This window comes from Solanum tuberosum, unplaced genomic scaffold (assembly GCF_000226075.1).
Source record: "Solanum tuberosum cultivar DM 1-3 516 R44 unplaced genomic scaffold, SolTub_3.0 scf00274, whole genome shotgun sequence".
NCBI classification, from domain to species: domain Eukaryota; kingdom Viridiplantae; phylum Streptophyta; class Magnoliopsida; order Solanales; family Solanaceae; genus Solanum; species Solanum tuberosum.
This window is the reverse complement of record NW_006239198.1, coordinates 854,029-864,851: the sequence shown is the minus strand read 5'-3', so window position 1 is coordinate 864,851 and position 10,823 is coordinate 854,029. Positions and strand designations below refer to the sequence as shown.

At 32.2% G+C, this 10,823-nt stretch overlaps 2 long non-coding RNA genes across 8 annotated transcripts in view; both read right to left on the bottom strand.

Annotated features, from left to right (window-relative positions):
* Positions 1–6,750: 6,750 nt before the first annotated feature.
* Positions 6,751–7,357, bottom strand: LOC107062852 (uncharacterized). The gene is made up of 2 exons (XR_001474904.1): positions 7,173–7,357; positions 6,751–6,948 (listed from the first exon to the last, which is right to left on the bottom strand). It is a non-coding gene; the product is annotated as an uncharacterized lncRNA (long non-coding RNA).
* A 341-nt stretch (positions 7,358–7,698) lies between these two features.
* LOC102587201 (uncharacterized) overlaps positions 7,699–10,823 on the bottom strand; it is a 5,665-nt gene continuing 2,540 nt past the window's right edge. Inside the window, exons 2-4 of one of the 7 annotated variants that reach the window (XR_001474899.1) lie at positions 10,679–10,749; positions 9,262–9,434; positions 7,699–7,783 (exon numbers count right to left, since the gene is read on the bottom strand). This is a non-coding gene — a long non-coding RNA (uncharacterized lncRNA). The other 6 variants (XR_001474903.1, XR_001474901.1, XR_368194.2 and 3 more) reach the window with 6 other exon arrangements.

Genomic DNA, 10,823 nt, shown 5'->3' with positions numbered 1-10,823 from the left:
AATAAGTGCAATTTTTTATTGAGACTATTAATTGCTAATTAATATTGGGCTATATATTGCTAATTATATATAATAATTGTATTTCTATGTCAATTCCTCATCAGAATTGCCATAGTGCCCAAAATGGCCCATCATATAAATGTAATTGGGCCTTAGACAAACAAATTGGATTTCAGAGAGCCCTTCAGGTTTTCAAAGCCCATGGATCATAGTTTTTAATATTTGCACTATACCCCCGTACATTCCATAAATACCAAAAACTCCCGGAAAACATCTTAATTTGTTACGCTAACACTAGCAAAGATCGAAATCCGAAAACAGCCAGCCAGCCACCAACTCTGCCGTTATACCACCAATCGACCGCCTGTACAATGGAGGCGAAGATGACGAATCGCTTGAAACGTTTATTCGGAGAAGAAGAAGATGAAAACGAACACCAGGAAGAAGAAAACTATTCAAACCACCAAGATGAAGAAGAACAAAGGCAACGGCAAGATAGTAATCAATCATCACCATCTTCAGCATCACAATCATCATCATCTACTTCTTCAGGCGCCGCCGCATCGTCATCGTCTTCATCGGGTTCTTCTTCGCGTTCTTCATCGTCTAATAGGAGTAAAAGTAGTGGTAGTGGAAGTGATTTCTCATAGTAATAACGATTATTATAATAATAATAGTAGTGGGTATCATCAGAATGAAGAGGATGATGATGATTATAAGGACCTTTTTGGGTCTGATAACGAAGATTATGCTAAAAAACTTTCGAAGAGTCGTTTCCCAGTTCCTGGTAATTTGTTAATTTTGTCCCCTTTTTATTAACATTTTGCTACAATGTTAGATTGGTTTGATAGATGAGTTTTTCTTTTTTGAAGGGTTAAAGTTTGGAACTTTTCAGTTATTTGAACATTTCATTTCTAGGTTTTGAGCTCAACTACAGCATACTCTGTGTAATTCCATAAGTGGGGTTCGGAGAGGATAGATTGTTAAGCAGACCTTACCCTACTTTCTGAGGGTAGAGGGTAGGTTTTGTGCTTGTTTTGGGATAATTTTGACTGGGGATTTGGTTGGTCTTAGAGAGGAGGGTAATTTTGAAATGTTTTTGAGGGTTAAATTTTGGAACTTTGCAGGTTTTGGCTTTGTTTGATTGATTTGAGCACTTTGCTTCGAGGATTCCAGCTGATTTTGGGGCATTTAAACTTGCCTTTTGTTTACTCTGATTGATGGGGTGTATATTTTGGATGTTTCTAATGGTTTGATTTTGGAACTTTTGAGTATTTTGCTTCTGATTTATTCGACTTTGGAGTAAATACACAATGTTTTTTTCTTTTCCCCCAAAATTCTGTTGTGGTTTGGAGTGAGTTTGTTTTGTTTCTATTTTGCGTTTCTGTATGGGTTGGTTGTTGATGCTGGATAACAAATGAATTCTTTCTTTGTTTTCTGAACTTTATTCACAAAGAAACAGACAAGAGCAAGGAATTATTTTTAAAGATTCTTAAGCCTCCAAATTTTTAATTGGGGAGCAGAAAAGCGAACAAGGGATTTTTATCAGCCCATGAATTTCTGCTGTAGAAGAGAGAAGCCATAAACTGATTCATTTACATTTGGAATAATTTAGTTTTTGTTGATGAAACTGATTGTTCTATATTGCATAATTCTAATTGCAAAACCGAATAGATTCCGACGGAATGTAGTCCATTGTTGCTGCCCAGCATCTTTTGTTGTTGTGCTTCTGATTGATATGTGGTACTGAAGTAGCTTGTTAATGTTATTGCTATAGATATCATCTAGTGAGCTATAGTTCATTGTCTTTAAATTCTTCAGTTTGGAATCTCACAGAGAACTCAATTAGATAATTGGCATAGTGAAAAGCTATCAAAGAGTTGTAGATATTCAAGATTCTAAGCAGAAAATGTCTTGGCTGTTCAAAACCATAAATTACTCAAGTAGAAGTATACAGGAATTTAAATAGCGTCTAGATGGCCTTGACTTTGCTACTTCGTGAAAAATCTACTTAATGTCCATATATATTTTTACTCAAGTTAATACTCATTGAGATGTGCCTATATTGGCACTCTGTTGTATGAGCGAAAAACAATTGAATGATTAGTGATTGGTTTGGAACTGTGAAAGAAGAATGCCAATCTTAGTTGTGTTGTGAGAAACAGTGATTTAGCTCTTTGAGAAGCATCAAAGGAAAAGCCTATATATATATATTTGGAAATAGTCCTAATAGCAATAGTAATTTATATTATTTATGTATTAGTTCGATTTTAACTTTATGTGAAAAAAATAATTTAAAATCCAATTAATACATAAATAATATAAACTTTCCATTACTCTACCTTCAATTTATAAAAAAAATTGTAAAAGTTTTCATTCAAAATAAAATAAAATAGTATTTAAATTGTACGTACAAAAAAAAAGGGATTATTCAACTAAATAATTTTTATTTTTTAATTTTATTCTTAATCTAAATAAATTATTAATGACCATCACAATTTAAAAACAAAATCAGTTTAAAACCTCCTACTACCTTTTCCATTTCGAAACAAATTGAAAAGGAAAATCAAAATTTTCAAAATAATTGAAAAGTAATTTTATGAGAAATAAAACTTAAGTTTTTGAATTTAGGATAAATAATATTTATCTATATTTAGGAAGCGTTAAAGTCTATCCTGAACAATATCACAATTATAAGTTATTTAGCAAATTTAAGGCTATTCACAATATTAGTTTAAGTTTAAAATTGCGATTTTAAATATATGATATAAATTTTTATTTTTATTTTAAATTTTAAAATATTTGAATTTCAAGAACTATAATTACACATAATATGTTCATCGGTTAATTGTATTAGTTACTTTAAATTAAAAAACTTATTCATTTTAAATATCCGCGCAACGCGTGAATATGTATACTAGTTTGGTAAACAAATAAAGTAATTAGCATTTTAAAAAAATGATTTTGCCATAAAAAATAAAATGAAAAAAGTTATGATGTAGAAATAAAGAGAAGGTAATAAAGTTGCTATTCAAAATAAGGAGTGAGACTTATATTATATGCATTAATTAATAGAGGGAGGAGAAAAAGAATGGCCCACAATGCATGAAAAGTAGGCAAATTTTGGATTTGGATCCTATCCAGTGCCTCCAGTAGGCCTTTAAATTTATTACACGTGTCTACTTATACATTCAATGGACTAGATTAATTTACTAACCAAAGTCTTAAACTACAGTTGGACTACTATTTTGTTGTGCCAACATGATAGAAGCGCGGATGGTTATATTTGATTTGCCAAATACATCATTATTGCATACTTTTTCATATATATTTTGATACATGTGACATTCATTTGAGTCCATTTTAGACACCATCCCTGCATTTTGTTGAATTATATTCCTCTCGAGTCAGCCAAAGTGATGAACAGGTCTTGAGATGCTGACTTACAGGTTAAGGAAGTTGAAACATAAGCCTCGGAAAATCCATAAATGGACTGTATACACTAAGTATACACTAATATACAGGTTGAGTGCAACAAATACTGGGCCAAAAAATTGATACAAGTGCTGGAAAGTTGATATGGGTTGCATACACTTGGCATACAGTACGATATACAGAAAAATGGGCTAAGATACGACCCGTATACAGCGGTATACACTTGGGGTATGTACAGGATTTGAAAGGCAAAAATGGGTCCAAAGCCCAATACAGCAGCAGGCCCAACAACGGCCCAAATTCAATTTCTCCTTTACCCCTAACTTATTTAATTGTGATAATTTATTTATTGTTTATTGTATTTACTAACCTTTATTTGATTGGTTAATTTAATTAAAATCTCCTAAAGATGAGCCATTTCTTATTATGATAATTTATTTCACTTAAACAAATCTCATTTAATTGGCTTTCTTTATTTGATCACTTTTGACAAAGCTTACTTTCCTTTCCAAATTATTTTGATAAGTTTTAAGTTCAATTGATTTCAAATGATTTTTTTTCCCTTTAAATTTTTTTCAAAGTTAGTCAAGTTGTAGGATAACTGGTGTTAGCGGACGGTTCAAATGTCTTAAAAAACACCTTTTGAAGCGTAAAAAAAAATTTATTACCCATTTTTTATAAATTTATAAAGATTTAATCTGTTAAAAAACAATTAAATTAAGTTTTCTTAATTTCATTAAAAAATCAAGTGAGATTTTTTTTAAGTATTTTTTTAAAATTATTTTATACTTAAAATATTTTAAAAGATGGTTTTTCTAAAGACAGTAAAATTTACGACATAACAAGATATAAACGGGAAAGAATTAATAAAAGGACCCAAAGGCAAGTAGATTACAAGATACAAAGGGACCCAAAGATACAAAGGGATGTAGAAGGAAAAGCTACAAAGGGACCCAAAGGGATGTAGAAGAAAGAATTACTGGCCATTGATAAAAGGGAAATAAAGGGACCCAAAGGGATGTAGAAGAAAGAATTACCGGCCATTGATAAAAGGGAAATAAACGGACCCACCACTATAAAATCTGATCCAAAGAGTACTCACACTATAAAATTTGATCCAAAGAGCTTAAGACGAAACACCAAAAAAGCTTCAAAAAGATTATGGCGTTTGATCTAAGATACTTGATCGTGATTATAATTAACATCCTCAAATCCACATTATCTATTTCTGATAATTGGGATCCTTTCCACATATTTGCCAATCATCTCAATTACCCAACTTTAATGGAATTTATGAACAAACTCTTCTTCCTTTTATTATTTTCCATTCCTTTTTCCATCTTTCGTATAACAATTCATCATCCAATTACGGCGATACACATAATATATTCAGGATATTTCAACAAATCCCTTTTTATCCTATGCTTAGCCTCACTTCTACTCCCACAAATGTTATTTTGGTACATTTTCTTCATTACCATTATACTTTCATGTTCTTCTTGGATTTTCAATACATGTACTAGCTTCTGCGAATGGATTATGCGTATTTTCGCCACAATTCCAAGATTTAGCATTTTCATCAATGGGGAGTTTGACAACAATAATAGTGTGAATGAACAAGACCAATACCCTGAAACTCAAACAAATCCTCTACCTCTGCCTCTGGTGTAATTGTATCAAATCAATAATGCTTACTCAAGGATTTGTTCCTCGTTCGTTATCTTACTTATCATATATATGCTTCCTTCCTTATGAAGTCTTTATAAGGTATGTTACCTACTATAAAACATGTATTCTGATGGTGTATTACTCTTTCTATATTTTGTATCGTGATATATTTATCATTATCCACCGATATATGTTGTTGTCACTTGTAATATTGTTGTTGTTATTCTACGTTTGTACTAGTATACTAGATACTATAGTATTTTATTAATTTCAATCCCCTCTTCTTCTTTCTTCTTTGTTTATTTTCTTGAAAAAACTTCTCCTAAATTCGGAACTCTAAGTTCTTATAAAATAAAGGAAAAAAAATAAATATCAACTCGATTTACCGACTAACGTCCAAAGTTTGTGGACAAAGTTACTCCATACTTACTCAAACAAAATCAGAATTGCCATAGTGCCCAAAATGGCCCATCAGATAAATATCTAATTGGGCCTTAGAAAAACAAATTGGACTTGAGAGAGACGTTAAGGTTTTCAAAGCCCATGGATCATAGTTTTCAATATTTGCACTATACCCCCTGTACATTCCATAAATACCAAAAACTCCCGGAAAACATCTCAATTTGTTACGCTAACACTAGCAAAGATCGAAATCGGAAAACAGCCAGCCACCCACCAACTCCGCCGTTATACCACCAATCGACCGCCTCTACAATGGAGGCGAAGATGACGAATCGGTTGAAACGTTTATTCGGAGAAGAAGAAGATGAAGACGAACAACAGGAATAAGAAAACTATTCAAACCACCAAGATGAAGAAGAACAAAGGCAACGGCAAGAGAGTAATCAATCATCACCATCTTCAGCATCACAATCATCATCATCTACTTCTTCAGGCGCCGCCGCATCGTCATCGTCTTCATCGGGTTCTTCTTCGCGTTTTTCATCGTCTAATAGGAGTAGAAGTAGTGATAGTGGAAGTGGAAGTGGGAGTGAAAGAGAAGCGGATGAGGATGATACCGTCGAAGTGATTTCTCTATGTAATAACGATTATAATAATAATAATAGCAGTGGGTATCATCAGAATGAAGAGGATGATGATGATTATAAGGACCTTTTTGGGTCTGATAACGAAGATTATGCTAAAAAACTTTCGAAGAGTCGTTTCCCAGTTCCTGGTAATTTGTTAATTTTGTCCCCTTTTTATTAACATTTTGCTGCAATGTTAAATTGGTTTGATAGATGAGTTTTTCTTTTTTGAAGGGTTAAAGTTTGGAACTTTTCAGTTATTTGAACATTTCATTTCTAGGTTTTGAGCTCAACTACAGCATACTCTGTGCAATTCCATAAGTGGGGTTCGGAGAGGATAGATTGTTAAGCAGACCTTACCCTACTTTCTGAGGGTAGAGGGTAGGTTTTGAGCTTGTTTTGGGATATTTTTGACTGGGGATTTGGTTGGTCTTAGAAGAATGCCAATCTTAATTGTGTTGTGAGAAACAGTGATTTAGCTCTTTGAGAAGCTTCAAAGGAAAAGCCTATGGTTTGGAACTCAAATATATATATATACTAGAGGGGTATGGCCCGTGCTAGCACGGGCCCAACATGCATGGTTTCGATTTCCTTTTGTCATTGCAACAATACAATAGTATAAGCAAACTAAACATAAAGTTAGCATTAGGAAAAAAAATCTTGTGCTTGTACATAATTGAATGAAACATCGAATTTCTTTACGTGAAAAGAAGTAGAAAGAGAATTGCAACTGAGTTGCCTATTACAACCTATATTATCCAGAGTTCGGAGAGCAAAATCTAACTCATTCTTATGCCAACAATGATTCAAGTAAAATCTGCAAAAAGAGAAGATCAAATCAATTTGCAAATGTCAGAAAAATGCACAAATGGAAAATCTAGTGAATTACCAAATATAAGCAGACACTACCACATGTCTTTTAAAAGCAAAAACTCTAGTGAAGTGTTTTGATAACCAAAAAAAAACTCTAGTGAAGTTATTACATTATAATAAGATTTAAGTTGTTTATCCAGAAAATAAAGAAAGAGTAAGTAACATTACCTAACAATCATTGATTTCAGATTTGATCTCAAAAAATGAGATTTTTTTCCGCAGATGTAGAGCCACATCGATGCAACATGGCAGTACATCATATATTGAGATAGAAAATTGCCTACACTTTCAGTTCAACATGCATTTATGACAATACAACCTGTTCATACATTGAGCAGAAATAGTTATATTCTTTCCACTGAAATTTTAATTTATCTACAATATAATTGCTTTGCTGACTCTGTAAGCTCCCCCCCCCCCCCCCCACTCTAACAGCTTTGTAGAAATCTAAGTTGCACAGACACTTCACTTTTGATGTCGCACTTGTGTCGGATTCTCTAAATATACACCACTTTTGGAGAATCCGACATGCACCCATTGACATTTTTGAAGAGACCGAACAACATAGGTGAACACTGAATGAATGAAAAGATCAGCCTCACGAAAAAGGACTCACTCCTCTAGCACACCTAAAGATTAAAAGTAATCAAGTAGTTCATCGAAGAGAAGAGCAAGACACATACCACTTTAGGGTCCAAGTGTTTAAGTCATCAGTAAATTATGCCCAGAAAGCTTGAATACATAATGTTCAGGAAAGTTGGTGCGACACGTTAAAAGACCTGCGTTTTATATGACTAAGAAAGTCCTATCATGCCATTCCAATGAAGAAGTTGATATATATGTGTGTGTGAAAAACCAATATATATATATATATATAGTCTGTACATTACAGAAGAATAAAAAAAGATAATTTTTTCATGAACAAATAGGTTTAGTATCATTGTTGTAGTAGTAATGTGAAAACCCATGTTATGAATAAATTATACTTGAAACAGGGACGACAACATGCTCAATTCTTGCTAAACAATTTGAAGTAGCCATTTTTAATCTCCACTTCTACATGTCATCTTTGCTCATATCTTAATAATCTTTTGAACTTTTGTAACATCAAAGCTGCCAAACAACACTAACAATTCAAATTAGGATACCAAAGATCTCAAGAAACATAAGCACCACAATACTATTATGCTAATTTCACACAAAAATACTTCTTAACTGATTACAAACTTACTTCCAATGAGCCTTTTAACATCATATATAATATGTTCCGAGTTAAGACCTTACCATACTCCCTTGCTTCCCCCTAAATGTACAAAATCACAATTTCATAAACTACCCCAAAAATCTATAGGAAATTTTGCAACTCCAAAAACATTACATGCATATCTTAGTCATCATTCATTGTGAATACCTTATTTGTGCAGGAACCAACCTGTCTTTCTAAGAAACAATAACATAAATACAAATTTGTTGAATAGATTGAAAAAAAAGTAACACCAACCAAGGAAATGTAAAATTTTCATCATATGCATTTATTGAGATCATGTCTTGTAAAAGTCAGTAATCATTCATTTAATGGCTATTTATATTGAAATTTGAAACACAATTATAAATTTGTTTTTATGATTTATGAGAAATATAAAATAATGATAGGAAGGATAAGATAACATATACATTCATATTCCAACAATTTTAATCATTCAAGGAATATTTATAAAGATCCTCAGAAGTATAATGTAAGAGATAGTTAATTCATATACTGTTGCCTTCCTATGAGTGCCTGTTCAGTCCCAAAGTACTTTAAAAAAGAAGAAGAGAAATCTGAATAAGTGTTTCCTTCCTATGAGTGCCAGTTCAGTACCAAACTTAAATAAATAGAGGATCATGAGAATCCTTCCAACAGGGGTCTATTACAATTTGCAAAATTGCAGGCTTCTTAAGTTAAACTCTATTCTATACTTCCTTCAACATTCTATAATTGGTATAATATTTTTCCTTTCTTTTTTTAACAAAAAAATTAACATCATTCAAGGATATTCAATTATGGCTAGACCTCTACTGTCCATTTTATCTAACAGTAAGATGAAAATGAAAGGATTAAGAATGCTTTGACAGTTTAAAACTCAGTTTTGAGATCTACATAAATATAATCTTTAAATTTCATAATTCAGAAAAGAGATCAGATCTTTGATATATTCAAATATATCAAGTGTCAAACCATAACTTTAAGAATTAAGAAACAAAACAAAGTAGCTACCTTGGGAAAAAAATTGCATGTTGCTGTATGTAAAGTTGAGTTCTTTCTCCTTCATAAACACCAAAAAAGAGTAAGCAAATTTTAGTTTCACATCTTCATTGTTGATGATGTTTATATTTAAATGTTGCTTCCAAGAAAAAACAGGTAATACATTTGTTGGATCTGTATTCAGCCTGCAAAATGTTGAGGGAAAAAAGTTCAATTTGGTAGATTTAAAAGCCCAATCATTTATTAACAGAGCAAAATCATTTATTAGAGTAGACATGCACAAAGGTCCATATCATATCTTTCCTTGTGAAAGGAAGGTTGATATTTGATAATGACGAACACAGTCCCTAAATGTACATGAGAAAGGGAGGAATAAAAAAAGAAAAGAAGATCAAGGAATTTAATTGAGAAGGTTCAATGAGAGAAAGAGAGGAGAAATTAGGTTCGACATGAGTAAATGAAACAACACGTGTCTTCACCGCTACAAACATACAATAGATATTTCTGAAAGGGCATTAGTATACAGGACTTTTCAGATTTCCTCCATACAAAGCTATAGGCTTTTAATAGAAGAATAGTTGAACTAAAGTAATAAATAAAAAAAATTGTAAATAAACCAAGGATTTTACTCCCTCAATGGTAGATGCTTGAACATTTTAAATAAACAAATTATTTTACCGTCTGACCCTTGACTTTATAAACTCTATTATCAATGATAACGCAGACATAATATCTTTGTCAATAGACAACAAAACAGATGAAAAAAAAAAGAAAAATCTCTGAACAGTGAAAAAGGAAACGATCAAGTTAGAAGATAAACTTACTGATGAAGGAAAGATAAAGGCATAAGAAAAACAGGATCTAACCTCTATTGCTCAAATCCTGTCCATTTCACCTTTAAACACAACTTTAGTAGACTAATCTTTGAGCAATTTAGAAAATCTGTTGATGTCTCAATAATCATATCTAGCTAGCCTCTTCATTTTACTATGATAAAATATGAGAAACAAATTTTAAGCGCAAAGACAAAATCTAATGCTAAGAGCTCCTAAATTTAAGTGCAAATAGTGAACATCTTAGAGAAGATAACTATCAGTGAAGCAAGTAAAAACTTACTGCATTTAAAAGTATGTATTGACAATACAACCAACTCTTGAAATGATTACTATTTCTATTTATCAATCAACAACGTATCTAGTACATCGGAAACATTGGAGATCAATGAAATTTCTGTATTAGCCTTTAAGTTTAATATCATAAGTGCAATTGTTCAAAAAAAATAATAAAAGAACCGCCATTCACCCAAAAATAGAAGGACATAAGAACTGTAGTCATAGAGAAAGGAGAACAAAAGAGGAGGCATAAACTGACGACAACTCATCCAAACCATCCCACAATGAGCCAATGTAATGGAGTTGGCGAGGATTACCTTAGAAGAGGAGAAAATGTGTACGTACTCGCAACCCAATGCCATTTGTTGGTCGTCAAAAGTCATTAATCCTGCAAAAATCAAGTAAAATCATCGAGATATAGTAACGGGATCCAAGTTTTCAACAATCAATATAACGAGGCTC